General features: G+C 51.0%; 1 protein-coding gene across 2 annotated transcripts in view; it reads right to left on the bottom strand.

Annotated features, from left to right (window-relative positions):
• The window catches only part of PPM1L (protein phosphatase, Mg2+/Mn2+ dependent 1L), a 237,035-nt gene that overhangs the window by 65,575 nt on the left and 148,821 nt on the right, over positions 1–22,639 (bottom strand). Inside the window, exon 1 of one of the 2 annotated variants that reach the window (XM_051983102.1) lies at positions 9,478–9,641. The exons of the other annotated variant lie outside the window; for it this stretch is intronic. The gene's annotated coding sequence lies outside the window, so the exon portion shown is untranslated. Of the gene's footprint in view, positions 1–9,477; positions 9,642–22,639 lie in introns of those variants that run through there. 2 annotated transcript variants of the gene reach the window in all.

The raw sequence follows: 22,639 nt of genomic DNA, 5'->3' as shown, positions 1-22,639 counted from the left end.
CCTTTGTGACCGAAATTTACTGTATTTAAAACTAAATTTATCTCGGCTTCTCTCCCCACTGTGAAACCCAGTGCTAAGGATCTGAGACAAAAAGCAGACAGTTTCTGCCTGGAAGGTTTCCACATTCAATTGGATTCTTCTCCAATGAGGGACGGGGGGAGTTCACAGAGCCTTGAACAACTTGGGTGTTTAAAAAATGGTGGTTGAATTCTAAAGAGTAATCTGGACCTGTGCCCAAAGGGCTGTAAAACTATATATACCCTTTGACCCAGCAGTGCCATTCCTGAGTCTGTATCCCAAGGAAATCATAAAGGAGGGAAAAGGACCCACGTAGCAGCTCTCTTTGTAGTAGCAAAAAAATTGGAAAATGAGTATATGTCCATCAATTGGGGAATGGATGGACAAGTTGGGGTATATGAAGGTGATGGAATATTATTATAGTATAAAAAATAATGAATAAGCTGATTTTAGAAAGGCCTGGAAAGTTTTACATGAGCTGATGCTGAGTGAAAAAGTAGAACCAGGAATACATTGTACATCATAACAGCAAGATTGGGCAATGATCAACTATGAGAGGTTTGCTTCTTCTCAGGGGTTCAGTGACCCAAAGCAAGCCCAATAGACTTTGGATGGAAAATGCCATCTCCATCCAGAAAAGGAACTTAAAGAGACTGAATGTAAATCAACACACGTTAATTCACTTCTTTTTTCTGTCTTTTTATCTCTCTCATGGTTTTTCCCTTTTGTTCTGATTTTTCTCTCCCAACAAAATTCATAAAACAATATATATTAAAAATAAATAAAATAAATTTTGGCTGAACTGAATTATTTTCTCCATTGGGCATCAACTGTAAATGGTGTTGAAAGAGCAATTATTAGCAAAGTGAGTCTATGGTCTTAAAATGTGCCTCTCTTCTCGCGATGCTCATATCTATCGGTGGTAAAAGTCATTCACCCCATGGATGAATAAATTGTGGTGTATGAATGTTATGGAATATTATTGTTCTGTAAGAAAGGATGAGCGGAATGATTTCAGAAAGGCCTGGAGAGACTCACAGGAACTGATGCTGAGTGAAATGAGCAGGACCAGGAGATCATTGTATACTTCAATAACAATACTACATGATGACAAAATTCTGATGGACGTGGATATCTTCGGTAATCAGTTCCAGTTGTTCAGTAAAGAAGAGAATCAGCTACACCCAGATAGAGAACCGTGGGAAATGAGTGTGAACCACTACATAGAATTCCCAATCCCTCTGTTTTTGTCTGCCTGCATTTTTGATTTCCTCCTCAGGTTAATTTTACCTTATTTCAAAGTCCGATTCTTTTTGCGCAGCAAAATAACTGCATGGATATGAATACATATATTGTACTTACCATATACTTTAACATATTTAACATGTATTAGTCTACCTGCCATTTGGGGGAGGGGGCTGGGGAAAGAAGGGAAAAGTTGGAACAGAAGGTTTTACAAAGGTCAATGCTGAAAAATTACCCATGCATTTATCTTGTAAATAAAAAGCTATCATAATGATTTTTTTAAAAAAGTCATTCACCCAAAGCACAAGGCTCAACATTTTGGAGTCTTTCTTTTCCAAGCCTTCCACATTCAATGAATCATCAATCCCGGTAGGCGCCTCATTTTGGGACCCATCTGTCCCCTCCCCAAAAATAGATCCAGAAATCTCTACAGCTCTGCCTCCTTCCACCTGGGTGACTGTAATGGTTCCCTACCCATCCTCCCAGTCTCCAGTCTCCCTTGGACCCCACTGTCAAATTAGTCTTCTCCTCAGCCATGTGTCTGAAGAACTGAGAATGGTTTAAAGCCTAGCCAAAGAGATCTGGAGATAGGTCCTTACGACTTTTTTGATGCTCAGCTCCTTGTCGTTTTAATTAGCATTCCCAGCTGCTGATACGGAGTTGGACACACAGTAGGCCCTTAATAATTTGCCTGGAAAGGAAGACTCTTAATGCATGTATATGGTCTTGCCCATCTGAGGAGCAGCAGCGGGTCCAGCGGTATCCTGAACAAGTGGCTTGCCGATTTAGGTCTGGTACCTCCTGCTGGAGAGCCATAATACAGTGGGATGCTACATACTTTATCTATGCCCTTTGGGCAACATCCCTCACACTGTGAGACAGCTTCTGTATTCTTCCTCATATATCTCATTATTGGGAAGGGGGCCATGGCTGGAGATGGGAAACAAGAGAGGCCCAATTCTCATGGTCTCCAGCCTGTTTCCTTGCTATTTTCCTGGTTGCCTCTTTGCAGCTCAGAACGGAGAGAGAAAATCAGGTCAGTGGAAGCTCTGTCCGCGGAGAAAAGCTCCCCCCAAATAAAGCAGAATATTTCAGCCTGAGGAATAGCCAGATGCTAGCATCTAACAATGTCTTCCTAGATTTATATTTAGATTCTGTAAGTCAATTGCTGATTAAATTACAACCTGAAAATCTCACTGAAACTGTGTTCAATTTGCATGCAAGCCAGTCAGTACAGAACGAATGAAATTATTCCATAAAATGTAAATGAGCTCACCACATAAGCACAACACATTTAATTCTAGCATTTAATAATGATTTCCTTCTGACACCGGGAGGCTGAAAGGCACATCAGAGAAGGATTATTTTTAACTCACAATATCTAGCTGTTGAACACAACATTCCATTTTAGTTTTTTCTTGGAATGGATTTAAGATGTCCAAGAAATCGATCCCCAATATATTTTAAAAGAATCAATGGACTGGATACCAGTGAATCCAAACCAAGTCCTATTTCCTTCCCATTTAGATTAATTTTTTTTTCCCCATTAAAAGCATGATACAAAGGTGGATAAAATCAGGGTCCATCCTTTCCATTACTTTTTGCAAACTATGTCATTTCTGGGAATAGATTGTTTTCATCGGGAGAGATTTCCGTAACCTATGGGAGGAAAATGGCCTTGAGCCTCCCCCTTCCCAAGCTGTGTCAGGAAACCACCGTTAGACTCAGCCGATGCGCTAAATGTATTCACGTGATAGGTTAACCTCGTGTTCGTGAGAAGCCTACACAGGTTCTCTGCCAGAGTATTAATTACCTGTGAAATAACAATACGATATGGGGCAAGCGACGGACGACAAAACGGGGAGATTAAAAGCGTAGCATCTCAATGGAAGTCCAAAAATGGAATATCATCATAACGCCACATTATGAAAACAACACTCCTGTGCCTTTCTCTCCGAGGAGGAGGAATACTGGGTCTCTTTTGTTGTTGTTTCTGTACATGCCAGAAGACTTTGCTGGGGCACTACAGATATTAGGAGAAACAGGAGGCTTTCTACACTATCCAGCGGCTTCTCTGTGGGACGGTTATGGGAGAGCATGGACAAGCATCCACAGGATGGGGAAACGTGGCTGGGTTGCAATCTGCGTCGATGGAAGGAAGAACCAGATTGACGAGATCACAGATGCACTGGAAGATAGAGGGCGTACTTGAGCACGAATATTTCCAAGTATTTGGAAATATTGCCAATATTTCCTAGGACAGCTGCTTAATACAAATTGAACTGAATTGGGTGAGGAGGTACAGTGAATCGAATGCTTGAGCAGAGTCGGGAAGACTTGAATTCAAATCCAACCCCAGATATTTAATAGCTGTGTAAACCTACACAAGCCTCTTAACTTGTTTGTCTCAGTTTTCTTATCTGTAAGATGGGAATAATAACAATATCTCTCTTGCAGGGTCCTGATATAAAAATTAAATATCTGTAAAACATGACTGAAAGTGATATATGTATGCATAAACATTTATATGCTATTATTCTCATCACTATTATTATCTCACATCGGGGATTAATACCATTAGAAAGAAAATATCATGAAAGTCTAGACTTTTTATACATATTTTAAAAGTATATAAATTTACATAAATTATACTTTTAAAAAAGTCTATCCTTTTACCTCGAACGAGTTTAAATTCTGAGCCAGCCAGACCAATTGTCCATTCCAGAAATAGCAGCGATAAGATTTCTGGGCTATCTCTTCTATCTCTGGAATGTTTCATACTTTTCAAGGTATTTTCAAATCTGGTATCTGAGGCAAGGGACACATTCTTTCTGATAAGCACTAATTGGAGCTCCCCCCCATCCCCGCCCCCGTCAAAAGCTTTCCAAAGGCTCTAATTGAAACCTAATTTGGAGTCGCCCAATGACCCGGCCCAAATATGAAGATTCATTAAGGGTCGTTCCAAAGCATTAGGACCATTAGCAGTGACCTAATAATACACCACTCCACACAATGTCTTCTGTAAAGGAAATTGATTTACTCAAATATCTACTTCTGGTACCATGGAAATTCTGGGCAAATGGAGAATGTGTCATTCACCATACAGTGTCCTTGGTGTCTAATGAGCTGCATTTGGAATGATATTCTAGCCTACTATGAAATAGGGGTACATGCACAGTAGGTGCTTGTTCATTGGATTCCCATTTCTGTAGGGCCTGAAAGTTTTCAAAATACTTTCCTTGTGGTGATCCCGTCAAGTAGGGAGCATGTCTAGTTTCATTCCCGTTTTATAAATGAGCAAAATGGGGGCTCAGAGAAATTGCTTATTATCTCTTGAATGGGACACTCCCCTTCTCTGGGCCTTTTTCCTCCCCTGGGAAAATGGGCTGTGAGGTAAGGAGATGGGAGGCAATGGAGTGTGACAGGAAGGGTATCGCCCCACACCCGAGTGCAAATCCTGGCCGTCACTCTAACCCCTGTGACTTTGAGAAATTTCTCGTTTCTTGAGAAATCGGTTTCCTCCTCTGCAGAACAAAGAGACTAGTGGGACAGTCCCACTAGTGATCACTAAAGCCCTAAAGCTCTTGGTCTGTCCATAGCTAATATATCTCCAAATGAGGATGAGAACTCCGTCTCTGGAGATCAAGGAACTGGGGTTCTTTCTGCTGGGTTTCTTTGTCTCATTCATCCATTCCTTCAACTCTGAATCACTTGCTATAAGTTTCTGCTGGGCCCCAGAGGGCAGAACAGAAGGCAAAGAGGCAGATTTCGGCTTGGGTCAGGACAGTCTTGCTAACCATTGCCTAAGAGTGGGCTGGGCGGCCTCGGGAGGCCTAAATGCAGAGGCAGGAGGACCAGCTGTCAGGTATAATGCAGACATTTCTTTTTCCACTTCTAGAGTGGGACTGGCTGGTCTCTAAGGTCCCTTCCAATTCAGAGATTCTATGAATTGCATGAATATATTACTCAGTGAATGCAAGCTCATGTGGGATTCAAACCATTAACATGCCCTTCTCCTCCTAAAGAGCAAATGAATCATGTATCATTTCTAAAGGGTCATCTGCCTGAACAGCACGGGGACCCAGGAAGCCTTGGAAGAGTCTCCAATGTTAACAATGGCAGATTGTAAATACAATTCATTTGCTTCCAGACACCGCCTGACACACTGGAGGCACTTAGATGTTCATTGACTGCTTTCTCCCTTAGGAAGGTTAAAGAGAAAGGCCCTGAAGCTCTCTGACGCTGCCCTAGATCCCTGCTAGAGATTCAGAGGCTGGGGAAGGGAACCACTCATTTGTGGTGTGGGCTGGAGGCTGCATGGTTTTTTCACTATTTTCAGGGGTGGCTACCTGAGGAAGTCCCACCTCCTCCTTCCTGGGATACCTTTGGCAGCAGACACACACCTGGGCTCACATTGCCCTCTGCTGTCTGGTGTCCACAAAAGCAAGAAGCAGACACGGAGGTGTGGGGGGAGGCTCACTGGCCCAAACCGAAGCGTCCAGCGGAATCCACCCAGCAGATGAAGTGGGACTCTTTGGGCTCCCAACCGGGGTAAGATTATGCAAAGATGGACCTGGGCCTCTTTCTTGGAACACTATACAAAGCCATTGAGCTGTTCCACGAGCCATATTAAAGAAGCAACATCTCCATGAGCCAACGACTCAGACCAAGGGTCAGAAGTCACTGCCCTTCACACTCCAAATGGAAGACCCGGGCTCGGCCTAAAAGGCACATGGGATAATGGGAAAATACACATTTTTACTAAGCAACATACAGTGAAGTCTTTGCAGCAAAGGTATCCTCTGATCAACTTAGTGTTATCCTTATTGTCGCTGTCCAGACTTGAGTTTAATTAGTGTAGGAAACTCTCGCTCCCGTCCCTGATGCAGATGGGCAATATGACGGTCACTTACAGACATAACTGACAGGGAATGGGTGGCTGTCCCGAGGGGAGGGTAACGTTCGAGGGTAAAAGGTGGGACTTGAGCCATGTTTGCCTGACTCCAAATCTCTTTCCAATGAGCTACTATTTTTGAGGGGTTTTTTTTACGCTTTTACTTTCAAAACACATGCATGGATAATTTTTCAACACTGACCCTTGCAAAGCCTTGTGTTCCAAATTCCACCCCCTTCCTTCCATCCCCTCCTCCAAATGGCAGGTAATCCGATACATGAATAACTTAATATTGATTAAAAAGTGAATTCATAAGGACTGAGGGTCCCAACGGAACAGGAGGACACAGAAAATGGATCTGGAGGAGAGGGAGGAAGGATCGATCAAAGATGTTTTGGAAGAATTCAGAAGCAGGTTTATATCTTCCCCCTCCCCCCCAGTTCTAATTTCTCTCCCTCCTTTCACCACCTTTCCCCCTCCCCACTTTTGGAGAAAGCAAGAAATCCGACGCCCATCATACAGATGAAATCACACAAACCATGTTTGCACATCGGCCATATCGGAAACAGCTTTTCAAGGTGAGAGATTTGTCAGGAAGAGAAAGTGGCTTTCAGGGTAGAGGGAAAATGAGAAATGAGGCTGGTCACAGAGACGCAGGCGGGGAAGCTGCAGGAACGTGACTCCTCCACTGCGCTCCTGTCTGGGATGTGAGGTGAGAGATGCGAGGAAGCTTCTGAGGAAGGAAGGAGAGGGGAAGATGAAATGGTATCGGGGAACAGGCGTCAGGCGGCTCCTGGGAAGGGGAGGGTTTGGGGGGGGAGGCAGGAAGATGCTGGGGATCAATCCATGGGATGTGACAACTTCTGAGAGCTTAGAAATATAGAGGCAAATTCAAAGGCCACTGAGTGAAGTGCCACCAGCTGGTCTCAGGGCAGACGGGAAGAGGGAAAGAGTAAGGGACAGACAGCAGGAAGGAGCTGGGGAGGGGACCCCCAAGGGGGGAGAGAGAGAGAGATAGCCATCAGGTTGATTTGGAGAAGGGTCTCCTCTTGGTCTGAAGGGGCCAAATGAGAAGGGGCTCCCCGGAGGGCCAAAACGAGCCTAAAAATAAGCAACTGCCCCCCGAAATCTTGTTCTCAACAGAGGGCCAAGAATCCCATTAAGGGCAGAGTGAGTTAAATCAGAGTTGTTGGATCTGAAACAATGCTTGGGGAACAAACGCTGTTGTTGGGACTCAGTGATTCCGGAAGCCCTGCAAAGGTATCACCCTAAAAGCCAGCCAAAGCCAGAACCTGATTCCGGACCCCAAGCCAGCCACGGGGCTCTTTGCTAAGTCAGCCAGCATTTATGAAGCACCTTTGGTGTACCGGGCACTGTGCTGCCAGGCGCTGGGGACCCCTGTATGAGCCACTGACTGTTGTGACCGCTGACTTCCTAAGGGATGGGGGTGGGGAACGGGCCTGGGATTTGGCCACCAGGACAGGGGCAGCTTACTGGCTCCAGAGGGTAAACGACTGGGCCAGGGTGGCAGGGCCAGCTTCTCGGGGCCCCAGGCTGGCTCCCCCTGCAACCTGCCGGATCAGGCACTTGTTCTGGCTTCGGCTCCAGCACCTCCTCCTCAGGGAGGCCTGCCTGACCTGTGTGAGCGCCGCGCTCCCCTTGCAGAATGTAAGCTTCCTGGGGGCAGGAGAGAGCCCCGTTCTGCCTTTCAGCCCAGTGCTGGCGGGAGCCCTGAACCAGCACGAGCTGGGCGCTCCCTAGCACCGGGTCCTGCCTTCTGGGGCCTCCGGCTTCTTTGGATTTCATTAAGCATATTTCACTCTGATTTTCCTGCAAACCCACATCTGAGCCCCGAGGAATCTGGTGCTCCATTGAGCTGGATGAGACACTCCCTTCAAGGACAGGTCCCCGGAAAGTTTTATTTACACTGTGCTCCCCCATGCTGAGCGGTCCGAATCCTCCTGGGACGGGCAGCCGGGGGATGGGAACGAGAAGGAGCGGGCTCTCACTCCCCCCTCTCCTCCCCGTCAGCACGAGAGCGAGGGCCCACTCTCGGAGCCCACGATAACTGTGCAGGGCCTGTGGTACCCACTCCCCACCCCCAACATTAGGGGTCCCCCTTTATGAGCGCCTGGCTCTCCTGCAGAGAAGCCGTCAGCCCCAGGAGGGGCGAACCGAGCTAGGAAGGGGCCCAACCTGAGGTGGCCCGGCCGGGCTAAGGAAGGGGCCCAAAGGGGAGAAGGGAGGGGCCCTGCTGGGAAGGGGCCCGGCCAGGCTAAAGAAGGGGCCGGGCCGGGCTAAGGAAGGGGCCCAAAGGGGAGAAGGGAGGGGCCCTGCTGGGAAGGGGCCCTGCGGGACTAAGGAAGGACCCGGCAGGCCCCGGGGCGGGGAGGGGGGGAGGAGCGGAGCCCCGGGCGGCGGACAAGGTTTCGCCGCCCTTGCCGGATGCTGGCCGAGGCTCGGGGCTGGCACGGTGCGGGCGCGGCCTCCTGCTTTAATTTACTCGCGTCTATGGCGGAATTCATCTTCCTTATGGTAACATGTCATTAACTCCTGACAGCTGCTCTTTGGCTCCGGGCTCTTTCGGAAAACAATGTCAGAATGAGTCCGCCCGGCTGCTCCGGGAGGAGCGCAGGATATTAAATTAGGAAACATCAAGGACGAGATGAAGTTATCCTTCCCCCCACCCCGAGGGCTGCTGGGACTCTGGCTGCCCGCAGCCCCCTCCCACGTCCCCTACACCACACCGTAGTTTCCTCACTGGGAGCACTACGTCAAGGGAGCATCTTCCCCAGCGGCCCCTTCTGCCCTCCAGGGGAGCAGGGCGCCCCCCAGCGGAGGCAGCTGGCAACAGCCGGTGTAGGAGAAGCCGCGGGGAAAAGGGGCATCTCAGAGTACCGGCCAACTGCTCCGACATCAACATGCAAAATCAGGCAAAAACAAACAGAACATGACCCGGTCGTTCGTTACTTCTGATGGAGCAACCCCACCGGCCGCAAACTCTGAGCGGGTCAAAAACAGAATCAGCACGGAACGAGATCTCTCCATCAACACCTTTTTTTCCCTGAGGCAATTGGGGTGAAGTGACGTGCTCCGGGTCACGCATCCGGGAAGCGCTAAGTGTCTGAGGTCAGATCTGAACCCAGGCCCTCCTGCGCCACCGAGCTGCCCCCTACACTTTTTTCATTGGGAAAAGCACTGGGAACAGCGGGAGGGAAGGAGGGCGCGACAGTGCCCTAAGAACGGACCGAACAGAAGACTTCCGAGATAGTTGGGAAGCCGCCATGAAAGAACACGGGGCGAAAGGCGAGCGGAATTACCCGGCTGTGGGCGCACAATGGCTGTCACCGGAAGAGCATGGGAAAGGAGTCCGGGCTTAAGGGCACAAAAAGCTAGTCCCGTCCCGGAGAAAACATTCGGAGATTCGGCTGTCCCGTGGCCAGACGCCCCTGCACCCAAACCCACCGCCCTCCAGGGGGCGAGCTTCTCGGGAGCAGGCACTCGGTCATACACTCGGGGGTCCCTCCTATGGAGGAAAAGGAGCCCGTCACAGGCACTCAGTGACGTCATGGCAAAGTCACTGGGCCCGATACGGGCGCTTGGACACGTGACATCCCGGCGCCGGCCTTTAGGGCTCGTTTACTAAGTGAGCGTTGGACCAGATGAGGGCGATTGGCTTGGGATCCATCAAGAGGGAAGGTCAAAGGGCGTGCCTTGGGGAGGGATGGGGGAAGAGGGTCTGTGAAGCAGGACGGGAAATGCGTGTTTATTTTCCCTGACCTCTCACTGAAATTGGTCATTTCCCAACCGCCACCAGACCGGGGTCTCTGTCGCCACTAGAAAGCCCAGATAGCTTGGTAGCTCAGGCAGCCGTTGCAGCCACTCATCAGACTTCGAAATTACTGTGATTAGACCTGGCACTGGGTAGGTGACTCCATGACAAACTTGGTTTTTAATTATTTTAGTAATTATCCCAACATAATCGCTTCCCTTTGTCATCCTCTATTTTATGAATTTAAAATCATGATTCTGAGAAGGGGTCCGGAGGCTGCAAGAAGATTGTCACAGGGGCCGTGACCCGCAGGAGGTTCGGGAGCCTGGATTCAACGGTCTCTGAAGGTCCCCCCCCAACCTACAAGGACCCACAAGTAGCTGACACGGGACACGGGGTTTACTTTTCTGTTCTGTCAGCGCCCAGCGGAGGCGGGGCCTTGTGAACAGCCCCGGGAAGACCAAGCCTAGTCTCCCCTCCGACCCCACCTGGAACTAAATACTGGGGGTCACATAACGGCCCAACACTCCAGGAGACTCTAGGACTGTCTGTGAGCAGGAAGGTGGCCCCTTCGTGGAGCTTCTCATTCAGGCGTTTCTGAGAGTAATAGAGAGAGAAGGGGAAGAGAGGAAGAGGAGGAAGGGGAAGAGAGGAAGAGGAGGAAGGGGAAGAGAGGAAGAGGAGGAAGGGGAAGAGAGGAAGAGGAGGAAGGGGAAGAGAGGAAGAGGAGGAAGGGGAAGAGAGGAAGAGGAGGAAGGGGAAGAGAGGAAGAGGAGGAAGGGGAAGAGAGGAAGAGGAGGAAGGGGAAGAGAGGAAGAGGAGGAAGGGGAAGAGAGGAAGAGGAGGAAGGGGAAGAGAGGAAGAGGAGGAGGACAGAGCGGGGAGGAAGAGAGCCACAGTTCTGACGGACCTGGCCATCTTCAACAATGACATGAATCAAATCAGTTCCAATGGAGCAGTAATGAACTGAACCAGCTACACCCAGCGAAAGAACTCTGGGAGATGACTATAGACCACTACGTAGAATTCCCAAATCCTCTCTTTTTGTCCGCCTGCATTGTTGATTTCCTTCACAGGCTAATTGTACGCTATTTCAAAATCTGATTCTTTTTGTGCAGCAAAATAACTGTATGGCCATGTATACATATATTGTATTTAACTTATAAATCTGGGGGAGGGGGTGAGAGGAAGGAGGGGAAAAGTTGGAACAAAAGGTTTGGCGATTGTCGATGCTGAAAAATTACCCATGCATATATCTTATAAATAAAAATCTATAATTAAAAAAAGAGAGAGATCGAGTGCCCCTAATGCCTTGAATGTGGAATCTCATCTAACCGATCCTGGGCTCCCCAAATCAATGCCCCTTAGCCCCAGCACTGGAAAGTTGGTCAGCTTTCGCACTTATTGCAGTTAGGAAGCCTTAGTCCAGTCTTCCTTCCTCCAGGAAGGCCCCTCCATCCATCCATAAGGAGGAGCATCACCTCCCAATTATGGAGCACTGGGAGGCTTATAAAGGAGAACCCATCAGTTCCTCCAGGGACCCAACCTTGTACTTCACTGCTCCCTAACTGTTCTCTTCTTGATTCCGCAGTCGATTCTATCTCCCCAGGAAGATGGTAAGCTTTCCAGGGACAGGGACTAACCTTAGCCTTCTTTTCTATTCCACTTAAGCCTGTCCAATGAGGGGCACATGGTAGGGACTCTGGAGGAATCATGTCCTCTCTCTCTATCGCTTACTCACTGCACATCCACAGACAAGCCAATTATCTCTCCGACCCTCCATCTTTAATATAGGAAACTAATTCCTCATAAGGTCGAGGTGGGGAGGACACTGAGCGATATCCCTAAAGGTTTTAGCTGAGATACCTCAGACATATCTGTTATTACAAGAGCACCGGGTTAGGAAGCAGAGGGCCTGCACTCCATGTACCTTCACTTGTTTCTCTGAGCCTCAGTGTCCCCTTTGGGTAAAATGAGGGATGAAACTGGCAGAATTCCTTCTGGTTCTAAATCCTGTGAGCTAGCAGATGGCTGTGGCTATTGTGGCCGTGATGTGATGGTGGCGGGGTGGGGGGGGTGTCTGGGGCTTTTGAGAAGTAGTTTGGGACCGACATGGCACTGGACCTAAGTTAGGAAACTCCGGCTCACATCCTGCCATAGATACTCCTTGGGTGACCTCTGTCTCGGTTTCCCCACCCATCGAACAAAGATTTTGGATCTGGTGGCCCCTGAGGTGATTTCCGGCTCTCCATCTTGATCCTAGCATCTTCTCATTAACCAGCCCCTTTGGAAAGGATCGGGGATGTGAATTATCACAAGGATTTGTACCAGGCCCAGCCCCCTCTCTCACCAATATGAAAAGACCCCCACGCAGCTACTGTATTCTTTGATTAATGTGCACATCACTCACCCATCAGACCTCAAATTAGGCTTTCATACAGAACAAACCATCCAACCAGAGGCAATCCCTTCTGACGACCGCTAGAGGGTAGGAAGCAATTCAGCTACAGTATTTAACATCAGGAAGTAAACGTGCTCTCATCTTGTAGGAGAATTAGACCTTCAAAGATCATCCAAAGAAAGCTACAGCAAACCAATGCATTCTCCAAAGGGAGAAGATGATAGTGAAATAAAATAAAATAAAATAAAAACAAGTCACCTTCTCTGTGAAGAAGACTGAACATCATAAAATGGAAAGGCTGACCATCTCTCACCAGCTCAGGCAACTCGAAGTCTATCTGGGAGGGCATTAGCCAAGAAGCCAAAAATCCCATCAAGGTCAAGTGCCATGGCTGTAATTATTCAATATAGTTCAGGAAAAAATTGAAGTACAAGAATCTCTATCGCTCCTGATCTTTGGGAACACTGAATTTTCAAACATTTCATACAGCATGATAGTATTTTCTGGCCAGTCATTTTTCCCCCTTTTCCCCCTAATTAGCCATTAGCATTTAAGTTCTTCTTGTTTCTTTACTCTTTAGAAAGCAGAACTATTCCAAGTTAGAGGTAGAGCTGTGCTACCCACAGACATCCTCCTGAGGCAATCGATGCCACTGAGGATAAAAGTAGGGAAAGCAGCTTTTTTTTCTTAAGTTCATTCAGAGAGAGAGCTCGTTCTTTTTTCTGTTTCTCACCACCCCAGGATCTCATTATTCAATTCCCTTTCCTGAAATAATTTCAAAATGAGCGTATTAATGACAAAGCCTGAAAGAAGGCTCAAATTAGCCAGTCTGCAAATGATCGTAATTTTCAGAATTGCAAAAAAAAAAAAGAAATATAAGAGCTGCTTATGATCTGAAAAAAATGAGAGGCGATTGTAATTTTAATCTTAAAAATCTCTGATTTGGGCTTTTCTTTTATACTAAAGGAACACGACTCACTATCCATCTCAATTACATTTTAAAAGAGAGAGAGCAAGAGCTTTCTCATACTTTGGTACCATGGTTCCTGCAAAATCAGCATCCTTTTGAGCTCGCCAATTTCACAAATAGGCTAACTACTGGGACTTTATCTATAGCTCCTATCAGCGTCAGGATTTTCTGCTCCAGACTGTGATGAAGGTGGCCTACTTCCAGCCACAGACGGCCCGGCCTGTCTCAGGGCAGGCTAACAGCAATGCTGACTGCTGCCTTTCTTCTCTGAGGATCTTCCTTAAATTTTTTTTCCCAAATATCATGTATTCATTTTATCAGATTTTATCTGAAAGCCGTATGGCATGAGATTAATGAGTCACCTAAACTCTCCAAGCCTTTATTTCTTCAGCTGTAAATCAGAGACAAACCTGGAGTAGCTAAGACACAGGTATGTGGCGAATAACAGCCACCACAGGCTCTTAAACATGCGTGAGATTGGTGGGGGGCTCTCTGGGAAGAGACTCACTGGCTGTATAATTCAGCAGTTCCTCATTTCTCAGGAGGGCCGCTCCCAGAGGCCCACATACCTCGAGTCCAAATCCTCACTGACCCTTTCCACTTCCACCACCTGCCCATTCTCCCTCCATGTAAAAGACCTCCTCCATCTCCCTCCAGACTTCATCTGGCCAGCAACCCAACCATCTTCCCTTCTCCATCCTCCTCCAGCCTTCTGCACCTGACCAGCAGCCCCACCTTTCTCCCTTCTCCATCTTCCTGCTACCTCTTTCATTTTCCCTTCTCCATCTTTCTTTGGACTCCTGCACCTGACCAGCAGCCCCACCATTCTCCCTTCTCCATCTTTCTCCAATTTCCTTCATCTTCCCTTCTCCATCCTCCTCCGGCCTTCTGCACCTGAGCAGCAGCCCAGCCATCCTCCCTTCTCTATCTTCCTCCGGCCTCCTCCATTCTCCTCTATCTTCCTTCACCTGAGCAGCAGCCCAGCCATCTTCCCTTCTCCATCCTCCTCCAGCCTTCTGCACCTGACCAGCAGCCCCACCATTCTCCCTTCTCCATCTTTCTCCAACTTCCTTCATCTTCCCTTCTCCATCCTCCTCCGGCCTTCTGCACCTGACCAGCAGCCCCACCATTCTCCCTTCTCCATCTTTCTCCAACTTCCTTCATCTTCCCTTCTCCATCCTCCTCCGGCCTTCTGCACCTGACCAGCAGCCCAGCCATCCTCCCTTCTCTATCTTCCTCCGGCCTCCTCCATTCTCCTCCATCCTCCTTCACCTGAGCAGCAGCCCAGCCACCCTCCCTTCTCCATCCTCCTCCGGCCTCCTGCACCTGGCCAACAGCCTCGCCCTTTACCTCAGGCAGCAGGCATGGGAAGCCAAGCCAGCTATGTCCTAATGTACTCACATTATCCACTGAGGTCTCTGGCCCTGCAGCCTCTATGGCTCTCAGAAAAATTTTCTACGAACAGACTGAAAGGTATCATTAGAGAAGGTGTCGCTGGCAGGTGCTCTCATAAAAGCAGCCTCCAAAAGCCTCGGAGTCTTAGCTGTCACTTTAAAAGCGAAGCACTTCCTTCTTGCTCTCTGATCCAAGGAGACAGCAGCTTGTTAGTGAAGGGGGTAGGACTTAAGGAAAGGCACAGCAGACACTTACGTAGGGGTGTAACTCTGGGCATGTCGCTTAATTCCTGTTTGCCTCAGTTTCCTAATCTGTAAAAAAGGATAATCACAGAGCCTATTTCCCAGAGTTACTGTGAGATAAGATCTGTAAAGCACTTGGCACAGTGCCTGGCACACCGCAGGCACTATTAATGCTATTTCTCTCCAGTGCATTAAATAGGGCACTATGTTTGGCAGTGCAAGTCTCAGATTCAAATCTCAGCTCTGCCACTTACTACCGAGACCCTGGGCACGTCCCCTAACCTGGGCTTTCATTTTCCAAGGGGCCGGACTGGATGAATTCCTTCCAGCTTCAAATCGATTGCAAATGTTATGATTTATTCAAGTCTTGTCCGTTCAATTCTCACAACACTTTCTTTTTTCCCCCCTCAACTGTATCTTACATGTAGAGATAGCTTTCTATCTTTTCTGTGAGATTTTGTATGGCAGAATTTTCCTCCCTCCCTCATTTCTCCTCTGCCCAAGGCAGCACGCAATCTGATATAGATTACACATATATGATCCTTTTAAACGTATTTCCATATCTATCATGTTGGGCAAGAAAAATCAGACCAAAAGGGGGGGAAACCACAAAAAGGAAAAAGCCATCAAACAATAAAAAAGGTGGAAATCGTCTGCTTGGATCCACATTCAGTGCCCACGGCTCTCTCCCTGGGTGCAGATGGCATTTTCCATCCCGAGTCTGCTGGAATTGTCTTCTCACAACACTTGCTAAAGAAAAACTCATCAACTCACTGCACTGTAACCGTGCTTCCTCCGTGGCCACTTTCTCAGGGAAAAAATCACCACGCTCCTCCTGTGAGATGTCATCCTAAAAATAGCTTCCTCCCAGAGCCCTTCATAAATCCCCTGCCAGGCCGCGGCGCCCGGCCAAAGCCGTCACCTCGGATCACTCGGCTAGGTGATCCGCTCTCCTTTTTCGGCAGCCCTGGAAGCAGCTCGGGCAGGACGGCGGAGCCCTCTCGACTTATATAGAGAAAAGTCGTCCCCATCTGAAGGACAGTTAATCCCTGCCCAGCTTCCATCCGAGCCCTCTGGCCACCAGAGCGCCATAAAAGGCCAAGATTAGCTCCGTGGATTCTGGGCAATGTCAGTTTTCTGAGGCAGCCCTGGAATGCTAAGTAAGGGCCTTGGGGACCCAGAAAGGGACAGGACCCGCCGTATAAATAAATGAGGAAGCAGCGAGGAGTTAGTCATTTTGTGCAAGTCCAGCCAGGACAAGAAAGTTGAGCAGAACAGCTCAGCTGAACCCCAAACTGCCCGAATCCGTGGGCTGAAGGAGCCTTCCGGGGTGGGCAGTCAGCCCTCAGAGAGAGGGAGCCCAGGCCAGGCGTCTGTGGGGGCCGCTGCTCCATCCCCGGGCCTTCTGCCCACCCTGGGCTGGCTAAGCCATCCCTGACCAGAAAGCAGGCCAGAAAAAGCCGCCCAGGCTCCCTTTCAGGCCTCCGGAGGTGGCCGGCCTGGTGCTCGTGGCCTGTGCTCTCCAACTGAAAGGAGGCGCTTGGGTTTGGGAACATGCTGTTTGAATCTGGAAGTCAGTGGGAGCAGGGCTAGCGGGACCTGAGGGCTGAACAGTCAAGGGCCTGTGCGTGCCGGGAGAGCCTCAGGTGGGCAGCCAGCCCCGGATGCCCCGCCCACCCCCCTTCCCCTTAACTTCCACGATTAGGACACCATGTTACCACCTAAGGAGAACCCTTGTAAGACTATGAGCCCCTGAGTCCAGATTAGCCTGTGTGATCTTGGGCAAAGATTACAGCTGAGAGGGGCTCTGGCTGTGGAGAAAAGGGGAGGGGGAGAGGGAGAAGGCAAGGAGAGTGAAGGGAAGGGAAGAAGCCTTCATTAAGGGCCTACTATGTTCTAGGAGTTCCCAGAAATCCCTGAAGAGGGTCACCTCCTTTGGGAGGGGGACAGTGTCCGGGGCAACGTCCATGGAGGCAGGGCCTGGCTGAAAATCCCCGGAGACCCTGAGATGGCTCGGAAGCCCTGAAGGCAGGAGGGAGGGGGTCAAGGACCAACCTGACCCTCCACTCTCAGGGGAGGGGCTCTTTCTGCTCCTCCCCGGGGGCTTCAGGATGATTCTGGTCAGTGGGGGAGAATGAGAGAAAGACACTGGCTCTAAGAACAGGGACCCGGGGTCACAACCGTCCGGGCCACCTTTGGCCTGTGGTCTTAGGGAGGTAACTTGCCCCTCCCCATTCCCAGCTCTACCCAATCAGCAGGAGACGTTGGGACTACACCCTGTAAGATGATGATGATGATGATGATGAATTAAAAGGCAGCTTTAAATAGGGCCTGAGAGGTGGTTTTTGATGTGTTTCCTTCAGGCCTGTGATTTCTTTGGTATGTGGACAATAAGCATTTTACCAGCGCAGGGCAGGGGGTCTGCAATTACTAGAGCTGGGGGGAGGGGGAGGCAATGAGAAGAGAAGGCATTTCCTCACTGGTGAGCCCATCCTGTCCTTGTTGTACGTGTGTGTGTATGAGTACATACTTATATACGCATTATACGTGAGCGTTCCATCCATCCACCCATCCGTCCATCCGTCCATCCATCTGCCCCTCGGAGCCGGCCTTCCCGAGCCCAGGGCTGGATCTCCTGTGTTGGGGAAGCCCGGGGGCCTCTCTTTTAGTTGCTGTTCAGCAGCCTCACAACTCTCAGAAATTTCCCCAAACCTCTGAAGCCTGGAGGACTCCCCCCCATCTGGGGCATCTCACCTTCCAGACAGGCTCTGTTTGGGAACTTAGCACAACAACATTAACCGGCTCGTTCCCACTGGAGGGTAAAAGGTAAATGACTTTAACCAAGCCGCCGAGAGCCCGCGTTTCCCTCTCTCTCCTGCCGGCGAGGGCCACATTCTGCGGCCAATGGGCAACGCGCGGAGGAGGAACCCTCCCTCGGGACCTTACAGGCAGACCTGGTGGGACAGAGAAGGGGACCTGGTGCAGCCGCGCTCCGGGGCCGGGGGCCGTCAGGGCTGCCCCGGCCACAGTTTCTGGGGACCCGTTCCTTGCACAATGCTGGGAAATCCCATGAACGGCGCAGACTCGGTGAACGTCCGGGCTGGAAAGGACCTCGATGTGTCATTTAACCAGCCTCGCTCTGAGACCCAGAGAGTGGAAGGAAGGAGGTGCCGGTCACTGTTTAACAACCGGCTCTCAGGAAAAGAACAAGATACACCCGGCTCCGCTTTCTGGCTCCCTCCGCATGACTGACGGAGCCCAGACAATGGAGCAATGAGCCGCGCCTCGGGACGAGCCCCCCCCAGCACCCCCAGAAATTCCCCGAGAGAAACGCCAGAGCTGAGCCTTGTCGGGTGGGCCCGGAGTCTTTCCCGGGATGCCGCGTCGTGTTCCAGAGGAAGGCCTAGGGGCTCGGCTCGGACCGGACGCGAGAAGCCCCGCGGGAGGAGGGCTCCGGGAGCACTCCCTGGGCCCCTCGGGGCCAGGGTAAGATGCGCAATCGCAGCAGAGACGGGTCTCGGGGAGCCCAGCGCGGGCCGGCCCAGAGCAGGCGCTCACTCAGGGCAGGAGGGAGGGGCCGGGGACAGGACGAAGAAGTCACTAGGGCGGACGGAGAGAGAGAAGGGACCAGGGTGCACACAGGGTGCAGGATGGGCCCCCCCCTCCGCTGGGCACAGGGCACAGGACGGCCTCCCCGCCGGGCACAGGCACAGGACGGCCTCCCCCGATGGGCATAGGGCACAAGGAAAGGCCTCCCAGAGCACGCGCCCCAGGGAGAGCGGCACAAAGGCCCCACAGACGGAGGTAGAAGGGAAGAAGGGAGAGCCGGCCTTGCCTCTGCGGCTCGCCCCCAGGGCCCTCTGGGAAAGCCCACTGCCAGAGAAGCCCAACGCTTTGGGAGACCAGGCCCGGGCCACAGGCACGTCAGGGTCCTGCCCCTGTAGGAGGCCGGTGCCCCCGGGCAGAGTCTCATTAAAAAGGTGGTTAAGAAAATCCTTCTGGGATTTCAGAAGGGGGCGAGGGGAGCCAGGAGCCGCCATCGAAGAGAGAACGAGCACACTGGGGGGCCTGGCAGTGCTGGGTAGTTAGTGGGGTAAGAGGTGCCCTCAGGCAGGGCGCCCTGGGGGGGAACCCACGCCCCTGGCACTTGGTGGGAGGGGAAGGTGGCAGCCACAGTACCTGGGGAACAGGGAGGCAGGGGAGCCTGGGAAGTCCCCCTGGGCCGGCCTGGGACCCTGAGAGGTTAAGGAAGTGACTCGCCCCCGTTGGCGCTGCTAGAAGGGGTTCTGGACCAAATCTCAAGCCACTGCGCACCCGTGCTCCATGAGGGGGAAGAGCATGAAATAAAGCTGGGAAAAGATGCAACCCAAACAGGAACCAAAAACGTTCCCCACGAGATGAAAATCAGCGGCCTTTTGGCAAGAAAGCCACTGGCCAGAAACACTTCGATCCGGCTCTGTCCCCTTCCAGGACCTGAGGAGCACGTCAGCGCTGTGAACCTCTCCGAGTTTGCGGTAATTCAAATAATCAAGAGTTACCCAATTAATATTCATTAATTACATTCATGAGTCCCTTTCTTGGGGTTTCTCATTAAGAGCCACCAAAAATGGCTAACAGAGCAGACACCATAAGGAGTGTAAGAATATAAAATATACGTCGTTTTTAGCTACTCTGACGGCCTGCGGAACCGGGAGACACCCATGATTTCCCGGCCTCTGCCATGGAGAACTTGGAGAGCTGCCGGGGCCCTGGGTCAGATGTCAAGGTCACTCGGGAGAACCGGGGTCAGATGTGGGGATTGGACCCGGGCCTTCCTGGCTCTCTCTGCACCAGCCGGGCTGCCCTGACTGGTCACGTGCCCTGTGGCGGAGAGAGCGCCCTCGAAAGCCCTCATTGACTGGAGGGACCCTGACTGAATGGAGGCTACGGTTCCCCCCTGCGCCGTTAGGGTCCCACAGTTTGGGTGCAGGAAACCTTGAGGACAGGGATCAATCCCCTTGGGGAAAGAGAGGAAGAACAGCTTGGATCGCAGCCCTTCTCCGCGAAATCATCAGGCCATGGGATGGTCCGTGGGGAGGCCGCCATCTTGGCGCCGACCCCTGGTGGAGGCAGGAGCAGGAACGATGAGGAAACTGGAGGGAAAGGACCAATTCCCATGGTCTTGGATCCCTCCGGGGCCAGGGACCAGGTGAGCGCTTGCTGAGCATCCCAAGGGTGTCCTCGCTCCGCCCCCAATGTCCCTTCCAAGGTGGAGACATTCTCATGCTCTAGGGCACCCACCAGGCCCCAAACTGCCCCCCCACCATGCCAGGAAGGAGCCGTGGGTGGTCAGCAGTGAGCTCCCCGAGCACTAACTTCCAGAAATCAGGCCACAGCTGCAGAAGGGGACGGGGAGCTTCACATGTTTATATAAAGCACAAGCCCTGCCCAGGGCCAGGGGAAATCAGTCCTTACTGCCACGCGGCCGCCCCTGGGCTGGCAAAGCGGCTCGGACACACTCGGAGGTCGGTCATACAAACTCCCAGACCGGAGATGGGCGCCCCAAATGCCCAGAAAGCACAAGCTGGTCCGTCCCCAAAGGGGCGCCGGCTGCCAGCTTAACAGAGTCGACTTTTTTTCTGCTGAGGCAATTGGGGTTGTGACTTGCCCCGGGTCACACAGCCAGGAAGGGTTAAGTGTCTGAGACCGGATTTGAGCTCAGGGCTGGTGCTCTATGAAAGTCAACATTTTTAAAAACATTTATTCTCTTGTGTGTGTGACAGAATTATGGGACAACTTTACAGAGAGGCAGACTCAAGGCAAGAAGACCAGGTTCAAGTCTTTCCCCCGACACAGTGTCTGTTGACCCCTCGGTGCCCTGGCAGAGGAGAAGGTGCCCACCCGCCTGGGCAGAGGGGTTTCATCATCCAGAAATTCGATTCCCCTAAAACCACAGGCCCCACACCCCCGGCCTTTTAAAAGTAGGAACATGTGCGTCTTCAGGAGGTTGAGCGAAATCTAGGAAGGATCCATTGTGGGCCGGGGATCTTGCTTCAGACGGTTCCCATCTCCCCCACCCCAAAGGATGCTCACGGTCCCGGCCCTCTGGAAGGTCAGAGCCCCCCTTCCCCGCTCCCCAAGACCCCCTCAGACCTCTCCCCCAGCGCTCCACCCTCTAACTCACCCTCTTCCTCCACCCAACCTGCCTTTCTTTTCCCCAATTAAGACTTTCTCTCCCTATAAGGCAGCTGGTCTCAGCGAGGAAGAATACAAACTAATTATGTGATTAGAGGAATTCACTTTGCAGTGAGAAGGAAGCCTAACACTCCTGGGGTTTCCAGAGAGGAACGTGCCATCCAACGGCTCTCTAATTGCGGGAAGTATTAGGGAGAGATTTTGGGAGGGGGAAAGGAGGGAGTGTGGGGTAGAGGGAAATTCAGCTCCACAAATAGTTTTTAATTCAATACATATTCATCAAGGAGTCTTGGTCTATTTTCAAATAGATATTACAAATAGAGTTACACCCTCCCCTCCGCAAAGGCTGCCCACCTGTACGGGAAGCTGTCCGATCCATGGGAGCTGGCGACCATCATGGCGCCGTGGAGCCTCGGGCCCCGAGGTCAAACAGGGCGAACATGTGGCCTTTCCAGCTGTGTGACCTCTGGCCGAGCCCCTGACCCCGTGGGGTTAGGTTTGTCAATTATACAATGAGGGTGAGGGCTTAGGTGGCCCTAAGGGGCCAGTTCCATGCCTACGACCCCCGTGATCTGTCACCAGGACGCACCTTTTCCTTCATTTAAAAGGATGATCTTATAAAAACAGAGACGTCTCCAAGGCCGTTGGGAGGGCGGAGGCTGCTAGAAGGCCCAGGAGGCTCCAAAGAGGCCGATTAATGAGGAGCTTTCCCATTTTCCCACGCTGGCAAAGCTCCGGCTGGTGCTTGCCTGTGGGAGGGGATGCCGCTATTTTGAGCGAATTATGAAATGTACTTCTCATCTCTGAGCTGTTATCTTCACTCCTGGACCTGCTGAGCCTCCTGTCTAAGGCGGGGGCCGAAGGACATCGGCCTTTCAGACGGAGGGAAGCGGGGAGCCAGAGTTTCTCTGGATTTCTCCCTCACGCTTTCTCACAAAGCACGGTGAAACTCGCCATACTTAGGAAGCCTTCTGCACTCGGAGGTCATGGCGGCAATTGGTCTGAGGGGCCCTGACCTGCGCAGTTAAGGCTAGGGAGAAGAACCAGAGCCTCCTCTTGCACCTCGTCCAAAAACAATCTAAATGAATGAAAGTGCTTTTCTTACCACAGGTCAAGACCTGGAAAGTCTGATGATCATTAGGCCCAGTTTACAGAGGAGGAAATTGAGGTTCCAGCCGTGTGGAGTCTAACCCCACAAATATCAGATTCTGATAAACCCTCATGTCCTAGAATATCTTGGCACTGCTGCTCCCCATTGAACTGGATGGTCTCCTCGGGCCCGTCCGTCCCCTTCAATCCCTAGCTCCCCTAAACAGACCAGCTCCACAACCAACGTCCACCGCTCTAGTGCTACATGTTAAATGGGCAGCACTGGGGAGAAAACAGAAGCCAGATATTCCTCACTGACTGAACTCGGAACTAACTCCTCCCTCATTCCAACTGATTTAATTCCCAAGAAATGAACTATCCCCAGACCTACCCACCCACCAAGTGAAGCCCTTTGTGTGGAGTCCCCCTGCTCAGAGCG

This window comes from Antechinus flavipes, chromosome 3, assembly GCF_016432865.1.
Source record: "Antechinus flavipes isolate AdamAnt ecotype Samford, QLD, Australia chromosome 3, AdamAnt_v2, whole genome shotgun sequence".
Classification (NCBI taxonomy): Eukaryota; Metazoa; Chordata; class Mammalia; order Dasyuromorphia; family Dasyuridae; genus Antechinus; species Antechinus flavipes.
This window is presented reverse-complemented; position numbering and strand designations above follow the sequence as displayed.